The sequence below is a fragment of the Gorilla gorilla genome, chromosome 2 (assembly GCF_029281585.2).
Source record: "Gorilla gorilla gorilla isolate KB3781 chromosome 2, NHGRI_mGorGor1-v2.1_pri, whole genome shotgun sequence".
Classification (NCBI taxonomy): domain Eukaryota; kingdom Metazoa; phylum Chordata; class Mammalia; order Primates; family Hominidae; genus Gorilla; species Gorilla gorilla.
This window is the reverse complement of record NC_086017.1, coordinates 97057865-97074766: the sequence shown is the minus strand read 5'-3', so window position 1 is coordinate 97074766 and position 16902 is coordinate 97057865. Positions and strand designations below refer to the sequence as shown.

The 16902-nt window shown below is 36.3% G+C and overlaps 1 long non-coding RNA gene across 2 annotated transcripts; it reads right to left on the bottom strand.

Moving 5' to 3' along the window:
- Positions 1–212: 212 nt before the first annotated feature.
- On the bottom strand, positions 213–16813 carry LOC115933977 (uncharacterized). 2 transcript variants are annotated; one of them, XR_010132884.1, is made up of 5 exons: positions 16723–16813; positions 16426–16562; positions 5205–5288; positions 3275–3364; positions 1748–2725 (listed from the first exon to the last, which is right to left on the bottom strand). It is a non-coding gene; the product is annotated as an uncharacterized lncRNA (long non-coding RNA). The 2 variants fall into 2 exon arrangements; XR_010132883.1 differs by having other exon boundaries at positions 213–3364; positions 16723–16800.
- Positions 16814–16902: the final 89 nt, after the last annotated feature.

The following is a 16902-nucleotide window of genomic DNA, read 5'->3' as shown; positions in this document are numbered from 1 at the left end:
GATACATGAAAATATGTAACCAAACTAATAAAGACAAAGCAAAGTATTCATTTATATATTGTTTTGGAGGAGCAGTAATTTATGAATCTAAATATAGCCTTTGATAACTACCACTTAGATATGAAATTTTACAATTAAAAATTTAATTTTTATTTTATTTTTAAAGAAATAATATTTAGCATATAATGCCTATTATAGATTTTATGGCCTGTTTTACAAAAGTAGGTCTCAATAAATAATTATAAAATGCTTTTGAGTCACTCCCATTACTTAAGAAATAGTGCATAACCTAAATAAGGAATGCTACACTTTGATGGGCATAATATTTTAATTCGGTAGTTTTACAAAACTGTGTTCTGGCAATTTATAAATTATATAAGCATATGCAAATTCAACTGGCATGCGTTATTCAAGAACAAATAACTGTCCAGAAATATGAGTGGAGAAAAAAACAATAAACTATAACCTCTCTCCCTCTCTCTAAGATAGCATAGTAAATGTGGAAAAGGGGAAATATTATTTAGTTATTTTCAGTAACAATCCAGTAAACAATAAAAACAAGCATTAACAAACAATATGAGGAAAATAGTTCAGATCTTTGTTTCTGTCTAAAGTAGAATCTTAAAGTGTCTTAGTCCATTCTGGCTACTATAACAAAATACCATAAACCGGCTGGCTTGAAAACACCACAGATTGATTTATTTCTCACAGTACTAGAGGCTGGGAAGTCCAAGATCAAAGTGCTGGCAGAGTCGTGGTCTGGTGAGGGCCTGCTCTCTGGTTCATAGATGGTACTGTCTAGCTCTGTCCTTATATGGTAGAAGGGGCAAGGCAGCTTTCTGGGGCCCCTTCTGTAATGTCACTGATTCCATTAATGAGGGCTTCACCATCTAACTAGTAATTAGACCCCCGCAAAGCCCTCACCTCCCAATACCATCACACTGGTGATCAAATTCCAACATACAGGTTTTGGAGGCACACAAACATTTAGACTCTAGCATGGAGTAAGCAAATATGTTTCCTAAGAAGATTGAAATAATGTGAGCAAGTCATTGATCTCAATCATCTGAAGTCTAAATTGACAGGAGGGAAGGGACATATTTTCATCATGTAATGACTGGGAAGTTAACTGAAATTGAGTTTTTTTGTCCAGCCCAGCTCCTGGACATTAGAATAGTGCTTTTTATAAGGTCTTCATCTCCATTACCTTGCCTCAGGAATTGCTGATGAGTAGATTCACTATAGGAGAATCATTTGACATTTGGTTTTTACACTCCTCTAACTAGTTTTTCCAACTTCCAGTTTCCAAGAATTTTCATTTGCACCCTTTTGCTCCCTTATAAATATATGGATTATTTTTCTGCCTTTTGTTCTCCCATGTTAGGATGGACAGACTCTTAGAGAGGAGCATAACCATGCATTAGAATAAAGCCCAAATCCATTAACAATTTAAAACAAGTATTTATTCTTAATTAAAGATAGAGATAACTTTGTTTTAAGAAAATTGATTCTCATGCTTAGCTCAAGTCTAACAGGAAAAAAATAGATGCTTCATGTTATTCTGGGAAGGAAGTATGCCCTGAAAGTTGAGACTGAATGGCTCCTTCTAGTGGAATACAAAGGAAACTGGAACTTTTATATAGAAAACACATGTTGAAGTTTTATATATTATTAGGAGAAAGTCAGAATTCACTCAATTTACTTTAAAATTGTTACTTCATTCTATTTTTTTCTTTTTTCACTTTTTCCTTTCTATTTCATATTTTCATAACGTATGCCCACAAAGCAGTTTAGAAAAATTATTGAGATTCCAGGTGAAAAGGAAAAATACACAATTAAATAAGAGCATCTACTGATACAGTCTTTTCCTTCAAAAAGCTGAAAAAATTGAGTTTTTGAAAGGCCATTATAAAATATCCAAATGCTCATTCAAGTATAGAGGCAGTAAACACAAGCTAAAAGGATACTAATAGGGAAATATTGTTCTATTTTTATGACTTAGTTAAGTCTCTCAGTTTCTTTAGTCCTCAGCTTCTCTACTTGAAAATCAAATAACTATACTAGAAAAGCATATAGTGCTAACAATCTATGAGCCTACCCCATTCCCAGCTTATTCTTATCCTTAATCATTATAACAGTCTGACAGTATATAAAATCCCTCCTATTTATTGACTCTAGACAACTAAAACATTGCGCTGATGAGATTCACACCTGATCCCTTTACCCAGCCAATTACACACGTGCTTACAGTTGGACAGATTTTCTTAATGTCAGATAATCCCATACTAGGTATTTCATAGCAACGATGAAGCAAGAAATAACATTCATATATACATATGTACAAATGAACTTGCCTGGATTGTATGCATAGGACAAAATGGGCACCATTCGTTTTCTGCTTTCTTCTTCTGCTCTGTCAAACCTGCTCCTTCTTTGTTCTTATAAATGCATAGATGATTATAATAAGGCTAGATTTTAGTATTGCAGTGGTATGTACATTTTGAAGGAGGGCAGTTGTGAAGCTCTAACCTTGAAATTTCAAAAATCAGCTATGGGTAAAGGAAATCCCAGGAGAATCATTCTTTGGCACCTCTGGAATTATTCAATGTCAATTCTGCTGTCAGAGAATTCGATGTGTTAACATTCAGGCTCTGTAATGTGAATCTTGCCCAAAACAGAGAAGAGTGTCTAAAGGCGGCATGCACAAGTCCAAAGGAAATGTGAGCTGAAAGAACACACTTGTATAAAATACAGAGAAAAAAGCAGTCTGACAAGATGTTCAGTATGAGGCTATTTCCTAAAAATTATGTTTAAATAAAAATAGAAGGAAGGAAGAAAGGAAAGAAGAAAAGGAAATTGAAAACAGCAAATATAACAACCATAAAAAAAGTAGTTGAAATCATTGGCTATTTTGTTAAGATCATTCAGTCCTTTAAAAGTGATGATTATGAAAACCAACGAGTAACCTGGAAAATGATTAAAAGTTTAAAAGATAGCATTCAAAATGTTACACGTACTGTCTAGAAAACCATCTCTAGAATGTATGCAAGAATATTTGTTTCATTTTGTATACTGCTATATGCCCAGCACCTTAAATGGTATCTGACATATAGTAGGTGCTCAGTAAGTATGTGTTGTGTGAATTTGTTGATGAATCACTTAAATATTGGAGGAAAAAATACAAGTTAATATGATAATGGTTCTACATTGGGGTATGGAATTATGTGCACATTTATTTAATTTCCTGATTTTCCAAACTCCTCTTTTTTCCCACCTTTTTCTCCATTATATCCCTGCTGATATGCAGTAATATATATTTTTCAGTCTCCTTCTATCCAAATGCATGCCACTTTATATTTACAACCTGGAAAAAAGAGATCATTCTATGAAGAAGGGGACTAGAAATGAACAGAGTATAATTTCTGAAAAACAAAAATCAAGACATACAGCAGTATATACTTTGTGTAGCTACAGTCATGTCTATATCCAGGGACAGCTACATAGCACAGAAATGACTTCTCTCTCTTTTAGGCATGAGCTAGTTTTTCCATTGTACATTTATTCCACAGCTAATAAAACAGAGCCATTCTTCTTGTTTTTTAATGTTCTGCCAATGGACATACTGCTAAGAACAATCAGTATGAAATAAATTCTTGTATTTTTCAGATAGAATTAGTCTTTTACCATGAACTTTGGCCAAGTCAGGCAAATTAAACCTAGACACTAAAGCTTCCATTAGATATGTTACAGCACAGGCATCCTTGTAGATTCCCTGAGCAGATTGCAGTTACAGAAATCAACAAATAGTAAAACAATATGCATTAGCCTCTGGTTTTAATAGTATGTGAGGTCTGGAGAAAGAACTGCACTGTGTTCAAACTCATAATTGCAGCCTGATACATAGCTTGATGCATATAATCACACAGCCTTCTTTTCTGTTTCATAATTTTCCAGCCATCTATTAATCCAATTTACTTCTTCTAGAAATATATATATATATGCTCCAACTGTTGTTAGTTGTTTGGTCCTAGATGAGTTTCTAAATTATTTTGACTTCAGTTTCCTCAGGTGCCAAATGAAGGTAACATTTGTAACTATATAATAGTAGTTAGAATTGAGTTTACATACACGGTATTTGAAAAGTTGTGACATATCATGAGACCTCAGTAAGTCTTAGCTCCTTATACTGTGCACTATGCACTAGACAGTGGGGAAGAAATTGAATATGGTGATGAAAAAGATGGGATCTGGTTCATGGTAACTTGAAATCTAGCAGGTATGATTATTGCAAGACAATGTCTATGGATCTCTAGCGTTTCTGTGTGTCTTGGGAACGGAAGTACTGACAGCCTTTTGTTCTATCTTTTCAGAGAAGTTTCAGGTTTGTATAGAAGACAACCTTCGAAGACAGAAAGTGTCTCCTTTGAGGGCAGAGACCAGGCTTGTTTGCTATCCATTATGAAAATAAGTAATGTCTTCCTCAGGGACAACGTTTGGGCAGGCTTGTTTGCAGCCCATTCTAAAAGCCTGAGATTTCCTAAATTTGGTATTCCTCCCCTGTAATCTAATGCAACCCGTTGCGTGTGCGGGCGCCACTTGGCCTTCCTCACATCTGCTTATAGGAATTGGGACTCAGGCAACCAGTGTAAATGCTGATATTTTGGTTACTGCTGTTGATGTAAGCAATAAACCGTCCTTTGTTTCTGATTCAGGAGTCTTTTGCCTTCTGTTAGCATCCATGAAACTAGGGCAAGCTAACTTTTATCTTACAAGTAGGATAAAAATCTCAGATTATTTACAATTCTTAAAAATCATTAGGCAAGTTATAAGAAATATAAAACTGTATAAATAAAAATGCAAAAATATGCATACACACTAACGTATATGGAAAAAATGAGATGGCTGAATATTATAGGAACTTTAATGTGCAGTAGGATTTAGGATCTATTATTAAATTGATCCTAAAACTTTTAGGATCAGAAGCAAACATAAAAATCACCTAATCAAAACAACCAGTCAATCTCTAGAGGCCATGCTGATCTTGCCTACCAATTTTTCTTCATTGCATACTAGAATAGTGGGCACATAGTATGTACTCAATGAAGATATGTATTTTAAGAAATGTAAAAGTAAATTTAAGGAAACATTTATGGAATAAATGTATTCTTTTTACTGCTCAATAATTTCCATAAGAGAATACATACTTCTGCATGGGAAATCCAGTTCATTGCTGAATATCTGTTCCAGGAAATTCTTCCTTACTATATGATTCAAGGTAGGAGAATATGCTGTGATAAAATAAAAATCACAAAATATTAGTGATGGCATTACATAATAAAAATTTTATTTCTCCCTCATATCACCATTTGATATGTGTAAAATGCATGCCTTCCTCGTGGCTTTTCCCTTCAAATCATATCTCAGGAATTGGGGCTTTTCTATAATGTTGCTCTATCCAGAAGTAAAATGAAAATGGCAATGTTTTGTCTGCCATACTTAATTTGAACTAAAGTGAGATTTCTTAAATTTAATTCACCGATTCTAATTCATTCTGCTCTTGGAACAAGCAACAACAATAGCAAAAGCTTACTTACTTTTCCCTATGAATATGATAGATGTTTAAATATTTATTTCCTCTTAGTCTATTTTTTTGTAGGCTAAGTAATCATATTTCATGTAATCAGACCTCACAGGAAATCATTCCCAGACACCTTTCCATTTTGATTCTTTTCCTAAGACCATCCCTTAGGTTGACAATGACATTTAAAGAGTGGTACCAAGAACTGAATTCAGTATCTAAAATATTCTCAGACAAACAGATTAGATGAGCCCAAGTTTCCATGGTTTAAACTCTAGAAAGTCCAATGCTCTAGACTTTCATATATCTCATGAGAATTATAGGACACCAGAAAGGACAATATTTTTAAATATTAACCGATGCTTGCCATACCTCATTCCATTTTACCCCGTTACCTCTCCTCCATTTAGGTCACCAGACGGACTTGAGGCAGGCATTGCCTTAAGGGGAAGTGGCAGCTATGGAAACTGAAAAACAAAACCATCCAACTCCTGACTTTTAAGCTTTAAAATTAAAGCCACATAAGAATACTGGAAGATCTAGTTTTTCTTGCCTTTGAAGAGATAAGAACTCTCTGGGCTAGAAGAAATAGCGAAGAGTTGTACAGGAAACTAAAGAGTAGAGAATTGGTGAAAGCATATGAGAGGGGGCACCTCTGGCCTGTCCACTCCTCTCCTGTCCCCACCCTTGGAGTTGGATCCTAAAAGGGAAGAGGAGAAATAGAAGCCGGTCATAAGTGGAATTTTACAGGATGGAATGCCTGTGCCTCTGCTCTCTGCCTAGCATGCCAAGAGGCAGCAGACTCCCAAGAATGTCACCATGGCAAGGGGAAAGAGTAGAGATGGCTACGTGGGGTGTCAGGACTAAGAACCTGAGGCAACCACAGCGTCTCCTCCGTACCATGGCCCCACATATGCACTCCCCTACCCCACCAAATAGCCTAATAACATTTCAGGCAGAAGAAGGGAAACATCTGAAATGTCTAGTTTAACCTCAAACCATTGCGTTTATCCAGAAAATGTCAAGAAAATCTTAGAGTGGTGACATAGTTTACACGTGCTTGACTAAATCACCTTTTCTACCTTCATGAAGACCGGAAATTGTACTGGGAATACATTGTGTCTCAGAAAAATAGACTGTCAACTCTTCAGAATTTCCTGAACACAACTTAATAATGTTCTGACAACTGTAGATGCTTGTCTCGGAAATGGAAAAGGTCTCACTATGTCTCAAAGGTGAGGGTGTTAAAGTGGATTTGGATACTGAATTTGGATTTGCAAGATAAAGGTTTAAACTACCACCTCTGTGTATTTGTCCCCATGATAATTTCTCTCTTAGCAACAGTTTACCATTAAAAACATGTACATATTCTGAATTTTTCAAAGGCAGAATAAGGATTTTACATGAGGTAAGTGCCTGGGAAAGGGCTTTATATATTTAAATAGCCATAAATATAACATAATTAGTCTATTTTTTAAGGTGGCTGTGGTCTAAAAATTAGGCTAAAAGGTAATATAAGTGATGTGATTTTACATTTTGATATTGGGTATAGAGAGACACTTTAGTTCAGTGAATCTCAAATTTTAATGTGCTTGGAAGATCTTATCAAAATGCAGATTCAGATTCTGCAGATTTGAACTGGGGCCCTGAGATTACTCATTTCTAACTCAGGTAATAACAATCCTGCTGGACCATAGACCACACCTTGAGTAGCAACGCTCTAGTTAATGTCTAATTTTTGCACATTTCCTGAGCTTGAAGTAACAATTAATATTCAGCATTGTATCTTACATTGTCCAAGAATAGCTCCCAATATCTTTATCTCTCCCATTTGTTCACATTGAGTTCCTCATATTCTCATCATTCCTGAAGTTGATGATGTCATGACCTGATTACCAAATGCTCAGAAATTTCTTTTAGGTTTTCTTTTTAAATTGTTATTATCTATACAGAACATGGTGTGCTCCCAAGGAAAATATAAACAAGCAGTTCAGTCTTTGAGAATTTATGAGATTTAATTCTACAAAGTTGGCAGCAGGCGTGCCATTATTTCAGTTATTCACTTTTAAGAAAGAATAAAATTTATATTTGGATTCTACAAATAAGATAACTGGGCAAGTATTATATTAAGGCATTAGGTGTTGTTTTATTTTAGTTGGTTTGTTTACTTTCACTGTCCCTGTCCCCTTGAGATTCCAAGAAGCTGGCATATGTAGGGGACAGGTTATTATCACCCACAGTTTTTCCTTCTAGTGAAGATCATTGTTATCTAGAGTACAGAACATCATCTTAGATTTCAGAGATGATGTTATCTGCTCAGTTTCTAGGAACAAATTGTAGACAAGAGACTATGACTTTTTATAATAGAATGGGTAAAATGATCTAGAACGGGCAAAATTACACATCAGCTTTCTTCAACACCCTCACCTTTGAGATATAGTATGCACACTGGTTAAGGGCTGAACTGTGGAAACAGATTGACTGGCTGGATAACGTTGAGAAAATCACTTAACCACTTAATGCCTCAATTTCCTAATCTGTATGATGGGGAAAATTATTGTTCTTACCTCATGAGGCTGTTGTGAGGAGTAAATGAGTTAGTATGTGTAAAGCACTTAAGACCTGCCTACAATATTGTAGGCACTCTAAAGGTTAACAATTATCATCATTATTACTATTGCTATTATTGCTGTTACTTTATTCCTTTATATTCATCAAGTTTATGTTATGGTTAGATAATTTCAGGAAGTCTGCCCCTTACTATACCACCAAGATGAACTTGATTTTGCAAGGCCTCAAGATACAAACATGTGAAGATGAGATGCTAGTATTTATAGTTACTGAAGGTGATGCATAGCTTCTGAAATAATTTATTTTATATTTTTCAGTTTTACTATAATTGTACTATACTAACAAAACTGCTGTAGTTAGAATTCTTAGAAAATAAAAAACTTCAAAAGTATTGCCCATCACATTCAACATTTTGACATTATTCTGTAGATATTTTTTTCAAAGAGACATCTACTTGAAGACATAAGTTACTCATAAAAGTAAATTAGGCAATTAAGCTAAAAAATAATGCAACATATATTTCTTGTATAATGTTCACATAAAAATTCTTAGCATCTCTGCTCTTCTTATTTGGTGTTGAAAGAGACCAAAGCAAGAACATTTGTAGATTAACAATCCCACAATATTCACAGATCACAGGTATAATTGTTAAATTCAAATAAAATTCAGCAGGTACAAACTTTGTGCCTACATTTTGTGCTGTGTGAGTCATCCAAGAGGTATCTAATTCTGCCTTTTCCTTTAAGGAATTTGTCTTCTCATTAGGGAGACAATTACGATAATGGAAATGATTGGAGCAAAATAAGGAGCAACAATAATAATTACATACAATCAAGTCTCCAAATGTAAGATGCAGGCAACACAAATTATAACAGTATAGGGAAGTCAATTTTCAAATGTTAAGATACACTTCCTAAAGGAGGTACTACTTATAATGGGCTTTGGAAATAGATGGGATTTTGAATATATTCCAGGAATCAAAATCCACAGGGACAATAATGCTAAGACATCCTCTCCAGTGACCTATTTATACAATGAGAATGAATTGGGCAGTTGGGATGCAACTGAGTTACTTTTAGGATGTGAAAATACATGCATACCTCATTTTTGGATCAAACACAAAACTGAAAATCTGGAAACAGCAACAACAGAGCAGAAGATTTTTGTTTTTCATAACAGTACTTTATTTTCATAAAAGCTATTGGCCTTCAAAGTGGTTCAAAAAAGCTTTCCTTAAATACAAAGCTTCTTAAACATAAATTACTTAAAAGAATTGTGATTTTCTCTCAACGTTCTCAGCTGACACCTCTCGTAGAAAGTGAGAGCACATCTCATAGTCTTACTTTGTGCTGGGAATTTGTGTGGGATAGCTTTTCCTTCCTGCTTTCTCTCTTCTGAATAACAGCAACATTGCCTTTGGCTTCATTTCTTCCAAAGTTTTTATTTTTCTTTTCTCTTTTTCTTTTTACATTTTTTATTTTAAAATATTTAAATCAAATTATAAAAATAATGTATTACAAATGAGATATAAATGCAAACCAGATACTTCTGGCTGCTGTGATTTATTAGTCCAATTGGTCTTTGTCTGTGGTTAGTTAGCCTGGTGGGTTAGAACACAGTGCTAATGATGCCAAGATCAAGGGTTTAATCCCCTTGGCCTACTTAGCTTTGTTCCATTCCATGGACAGAACTGTACTCATACCCAGGCCAGACTTCGTGTGAATGTATTCCACTTGTCAGAGGCCGAGAGAGACAATGTGGTTACATTAGCCCAGATCTGTTATTACTATGAGGAAAACTAGCAAAGAAACAAACAACAAACTCAAAGTATGCAATGAACTCAAGGTCTGTCATTTGTGAAGACAGATAACCCTATTATACAGTTAAGTACATATTCTTTGCTAATATTTTAAAAATAATTAACGTTTTAACAGCACATAGTTAAATGATGAGGTGATGTTATCTGAACATTTGTTAGACTAACCTGTATTTTTTTAAATTTCATTTTAATTACAAATAATAATGGTATACACTTAAGGGTGTACAATGTGATGTTATGATATATTGTAGAATGTAGAATATGTATATATTGTGGAATGATTAAATCAGGTTAATTAACATATCTATCACCTCACTCTGCTGACAGATCCTAAGTAGTGTCTTGACATCTTTTCATCTCACCTCACTATTTCTCATCTTGGATTCCTCTATGTTTAAGTATCTATAAAATATACTAGTAATATAGTGTCATACACATATATTTGCATATGTGTATGTGTATGCCTTCTAGTGAAATCCTGTAACTCCAGGCAAATTCATGAAAAAATATGAAAAAATTTTATGAAATTATGGAAAAAAATCATTTAACAGAAAGAGTGTGCTGACTCTTTCAGGAGTGTGTGCTAATGGTAGATAGAGGTGCTAAGAGAGGGTCCTGGCCAACCCTGGCTGGGCTCCCAGCGAATGAGAATTTTGTGTGAAGCAGGTGCTATCACTTGCTATGTGTCTCTGCTGAGTCAACCAGAAATATTTAAAGTCTCGTTTTTCATTAAATAAATCAAACCATGAAGATTGAAAGTAGCCCATCATTAATTGTTACAGTTGAAACCCCAGCCTCAGAGTCTTTATATGAGGTGTACTCTAACAACCTCATAAGAGTCATTAATAAGAGAAGGGAGTACTTCACTAGATGTTGTAAACTCATCAGGAAAAAAAAAAACACCTCGAATTAGAGTACATATAAAATATCTTCAAGAAGTACTACCTAAGGATGAGAAAAGGGCACGGGACCAAATACTAAGACACTCAGCATTTAAAGTTTAGGTAGAGGAGGATGTAGCAAAGGAAACGGGAAGAACAGCCAAAGTATAAAGAAATAGATGCAGACAGGAGGATACCATGAAAAGATGTCAATAGAAGAAAGAATTTTAAGAAGGGATTAATTCACAATGGCAAAATTTATAAAGCATCAATTAGGATGAAGTTTTAACAGTTAACTTTGAATTGGGCAACATGTTCAGTATTATTGACCCTAATATATGTTGGTGAGGTGATGGAGCAAAATAGGGAACAGAGATGGAGAACGTGGATAAAATTGAATTTGACAGATATGAGAATGGTGGACAAGACAGGAAGCAATAGTTGCAAGAGGATGTGGGTAAGCACATTTAGAGAAACATAGTAAAGCTGCAGTGCCATTGAGGAGGGCAGGTGATCCTGAATGACAACTGATTAAAATGATCTTCGTTCTTACATGCAAGTTTTGACCTCCTGTTTTTACTTCTATCCCATTGGCACCATTGATACCACTCTTAGATCCAGGCAACTAGAGGCCTTCCCTGGCCCTGAGCTTTACAGTACCCCTCACTAGCTCTCTTCCTGTGGTGGCTTTCCCCATAGGAAATTGTAGGGCAAAGGGGAATTGCTCACCCAAAACCTCTTCCAGCGTCTCCTTCACCATCCTACCATTGTATTTGGGTTCTATTGTTACTGTAACCAATTATCACAAACTTAGTGGCTTTAAATAAGGTAAATTTAGTAACTTATGGTTCTGCAAATCAGAAGTACAAAAACAGGGCTCACATGTGTCAGCAGGGCTGTGTTCTTTCTGGAGACTTTAGGAAAACCCATTTTCTCGCCTTTTTCAGCTTCTAAAGGCTGTCTGCATTCCTTGGCTGGTGATTCAATTCCCCTCCATTTTCAAAACTAGCAATGGCCTGCAGAGTCATTTTTCTTTCTTTGCATCAGTATGGGAGACTCCTCTGTCCCTTGCCTCCCTTATATGAGGAGGCCCACCTCATAATGATTACATTGGGCCCGTCCAAAGAATCAGGCTTATCTTCTTAAAATCCTCTCATTAGCAAGCCTTAATTCCATCTGCAGCCTTAACTCCCCTTTTCTAAGTAACAGAACATTCAAGAGTTCCAGGAATTAGAATGTGGACATCTTTGGGGAGGGGCATAATTCTGCCTAGAACAACTATGTTTCTTTACTCAAGACCTGACAATTTCCTGCACAGATGACGCAGGCCCATTTCCGCAGAGCCATGGTTCCTAGAGCAGGCTGCATTGTCAGTGGACTCAGCTTAGGGTAAAGGACTGGTCAAAACTCAACTGTTTGGTAGCAGGGGGCAGGTGGAGGAGATTTAAATACTTAGAGATATCTACATGTATGTACTGCAGGGTCCAGGGAGTTCTCTTACATTGGGATCCCAAGTTAAAGGCAGGGGTAGCTGTCACCACTCAAAAAATAAGCTGCCCCCACTTTTTACCCTATCTTATTCCAAAAAATATTAGGAAAACCCACTTCAAGTTATCCCTCCAAATAAAACTAGAGGCGGGGGGTGGTCCACCTCACTAATTTCCAGTTGGAGAATTTGGAAACAAACATTTTGAGAAATTTGGTGGTGGCGGCAAAAATGTAGTGACTGTAAAGTCACAATTCAGAAGAGTTGGAAATGTTTAAGTCCATTTATTTAGATCAGGTACCACATCAGAATTGAACCAGAAAAGCGGTGGAGTAGTGTAAAAGGATAAATCAAAGAAGGGTAAACTTTGAGGAACTTTAGCTCAGAACTACATAGAATTAAATTCCATACCATTGCTGCTTTTTCCAAGTAATTGTGACACCCTTACATAGCAGAGACGACAATGAGTACATCAGTGGTCAGATCACATTCTCTGATCTGAGTGACTCACTCTTGCTAAATGCAATTGGCCCGCATCCCCACCCCATACACACACTCCTCTTCTTCAACTCCAAGTTGACCCAAGGACGATCTGATCAAAAACTTCTTCCTTTGTATATGTATGTGTGTGTGTGTGTGTGTATATATATATATATATATGTATATATATATATATACTCACACATACATACATAAGTAAATATCTAGGAATATGTACACACATGTATAATGTATGTATGCATATACATATGCATATGTATTTGTTTATATACCTTTATTATGCAATTATGGAAAGAGAACTAAATCAAGAGTCAAGAGAAACAGGACTTTGGTTTTAATTCTGCCACTAGTTCCCTAGAAGACATTAATCAGATCATATATTTACTTATCTATGAAAAAGGATGTTTTAAGCTTGATGATCCTTTTTATTATTTTCCACTTTAAAACCCTAAATAGTTACCCAGGGGAAGTCAGGTACATCTGCTTTCCTACTAGAACTCAAATGTAGATTTCCCTAACACGAATTATCAGAATTTTTATTAATGACCTCACTAAGACTGCAGGCTTTGACAAGCTATTTTCTCTCTCTGTCCACTTCTGTAGATTCTAAGTCTAGGTAGAATTAATCTTTACTCTCTTATCTTCTTCCAGCAGTACACAATATAGAAACAAAGAAAGGTATCAAAAAAGATATTGCATTGTAGGAAGATTTTGCCAAACACCTACAGACTTTTGTGTCCATGACGTATTAGTACCAAATAACTTTTTTTTGTCATAGAATAAATATTTGCAACACACTAGAGGCCATAGGGAGCTTGGAAGATGCAGCAATGAGAGGTATGGACATGTCGAATCAAGTTCTGGCTTTATTTTATCATTCGGAAAATATATATAGAATGTCTTCGAAGTGTTAGATATGGAGATGAACAAGATATAAATAACCTCTGCCAAAGTCTAGCTAAAAAGACAGATATTGAACTCATAATTGTACAAAAAATCAACTACAGATAAAAGTTATTTGAAAAAAGTTGGAGGCATTAAACATTTGAACAGGAGGTTTGGCATTGAGAAGTGGCTGTCCTCACAAATTTGCTCTGTGTCCTAATTCAGTCACTTTATATTTTAGGTCCTTTTTTTTTTTTAACATCATAAGGATTTTCTCAATCTAACATACAGTAGAAAGCCTAAGACAGAGTTTGAAATCATATTCTACATTATAGCTTCACTGATTTTATATGTGCTCAGATCCCACCAAGAATTTGTAAGTTATTCTAATAGTTTTTGTTTCTCCTCCTATTACATACTTTACTTATTCAAAGAATGTTTACTAAGCCAGATATAATATGATTGAAATTTAGTGAAATTTAGAGATAAAAGTCACAGTCTCTCCTCTCAAGCAGCCATGGTCATATTGGGGAAACAAGCAAATAAGCAACTTCAAATCAAGTAGTTAATTATTAGTATGATGGGAGCAGTATTCTTAAAAGAACAAGAGCTGGTGAAAATAGGAGCATTAAAGCTGATCCTCATCGGATGTTTTGGAAGACAATTACATGAAGAGCAAGAAGGAGTTAACAAGTGAAGAGGGTGAGGGATGTGTTGGTGCAAATGCTCTGCTCATATGTAAAATGACATGCTGGTAGAAAGTACCACGGCTTCTTCGCAGAATGCAGATCTCAATTCAGATAGCTGGTAAACATTTGCAGGAGGTAGTGACATGGGCAGGGATCAGAATCTGAAGGTTAAAGAGTTGTTTCTACAGACTGCGGGATGTGACTGTGAAATTTTTAGAAGAAGAATGAATCATCATTGCACAGTTGGATTTGCAGTGGCTGGGTCATTAAAGAGTAGTATAAACTATGAAGAACAGGAAGAAGGTTCGCCTTGGGACCCGGAAATCACTAAGAGTCTCTTGCAGGAGTCTGAGTGAGAGATGCCGAGCAAACTAACGATTATAGCAACAGAGATAAGGAGAGAGTCAGTAGAAATGAAAAATTTGGGGTCAACTTGACTCCAAGACCAGGTGTGGGGACTGTGAGGAGAAGGAAGGAGTGCCAGAAGATTCCCACATTTCTAGCTGGGGCAACTGGTAGTGGGGGAGTTTCAGTAGAGATGAAGATTAAAAAAGAGGATCAAACTGGGGACATGAGACAATCAGTACTATTAGGATTGAGGTCCTTATGTAACACCTATGTGGAGCTACCTAGAAAGAACTGAATAGATAAATCTGGAACACAGGAAGGGATCTGATCAAAGGAGGTCAATTTGGGAAAAGACAATAATAAACGTTTAAAGTAAATTATGAAACATATTATTGCTGGAAATACTCTTGTACTACAAAGAGCACAATTTAAAGTCCAAGAACTGTGCAAACCCTTAATAAATATGTTTTTAATATTCAGTGATAAAATGATAGAATAAAAGCTGTTGCGGCGTAGCAAAAAGTTCCTATCCAATTTTTATAGTGTGAGTGTGTGTGTGTATGCCTGTGTGTTTATACATGTGTATGTATCTGTGTAGCTAGACATACACACAGACACTTATGTAAACATTAACGATATATGATAACCCTAGCATTAGTCTGCTAGGGCTGTCATAAATACCACAGACTAGGTGGCCTAAAAAAACAAATTAAGCTGGGCATACCGTGGCTCACGCCTGTAATCCCAGTACTTTGGGAGGCCGAGGTGGGCGGATCACCTGAGGTCAGGAGTTCAAGATCATCCTGGCCAACATGGTGAAACCGTGTCTCTACAAAAGTACAAAAATTAGCCCGGCATGATGGCGGGTGCCTGTAATCCCAGCTACTCGGGAGGCTGGGGCGGAAGAATCACTTGAACCGGGTGGAGGCTGCAGTGAGCCGAGATCGTGACATTGCACTCCAGCCTGGGCAACAGAGCGAGACTCCGTCTCAAAAAAAAAAAAAAAAAAAAGGAAGTTAATTTTTTCATAGTTCTGGAGGATAGAAGCACAAGATAAGGTGTGGTCAGTGTTGGTTTCAAGGTGAGACCTTTCTTCTTGGCTTGTAGGTAACTCACTATGACTTCAGATGGTCTTTCCTCTTTGACAGAGCAGAGAGACAGGGAGTGGGGTTTGGGGGAGAGATAGATATCTCTGGCGTGTTTTCTCTTCTTATAAGGAACCTAGTCCTATTAGATTAGGGCCCAACCTTTTAAATCTCATTTAACCTTATCACCTCCTTATATGTCCTGTCTTCAAATACAGCCATATTGTGGGTTAGGGCTTCAACATATACATTTTTGGGAAGACATAATTCAAACTATAAAAACATTAGTGCATTTGACTTTCAAACTGACTTTTTCTCTGAGAAAAGATAGACTGTAAAAATGAGAGATTGCTGTGAGTCATAAAAGAGGATGCCTACATATAAGGAGAGATATGTTTGCTGAATCTCAGAGCTAGAGTTTGCTCATTTATAAAATGAGGCCCAGTGCGGTGCCTCATGCCTGTTATCCCAGCACTTTGGGAGACCGAGGCAGAAGGATCACTTGAGCCCAGGAGTTGGAGACCAGCCTAGGTAACATAGCAAGACCCCTTCTCTATAAAAAAAAATTTTTTTTTAAATTACCTGGGCGTGGTAATGCAGGCCTGTAGTCCCAGCTACTCCAGAGGCTGAGATGGGAGGATCTCTTGAGCGTGGGGGTGGTAGCTGCATTGACCTGTGCTCATGTCACTGCACTCTAGCTTGGGCGGCAGAAGGAAACCCTGTTTCAAAATAAATAAAATAATGTGAGTATAATTATTTCTACTGATTATGTCAGAATACAAGTATATTCTCACAGACGTTTTTTTCCCCATTTTGGAGAGGGTCAGATCCAATTGCAAAGAGATAAACCTTTATTAGCGAATGGGCTTAATCAACTACCCCTTATTGCTCTGTGAAAACCAGGCTGTAAAAGCCAGAAATGGTGGACGTCCCACAGCAGTGTCATACCATGAAGATGTAAACTTAAAGCAGAGATTGCTTGTGGAAAACTGTGTTGCATTCTTGGCATGTGCGCACTTGCAGAGATGTTAACTTTCACTTATGATTATTTTAATGTAG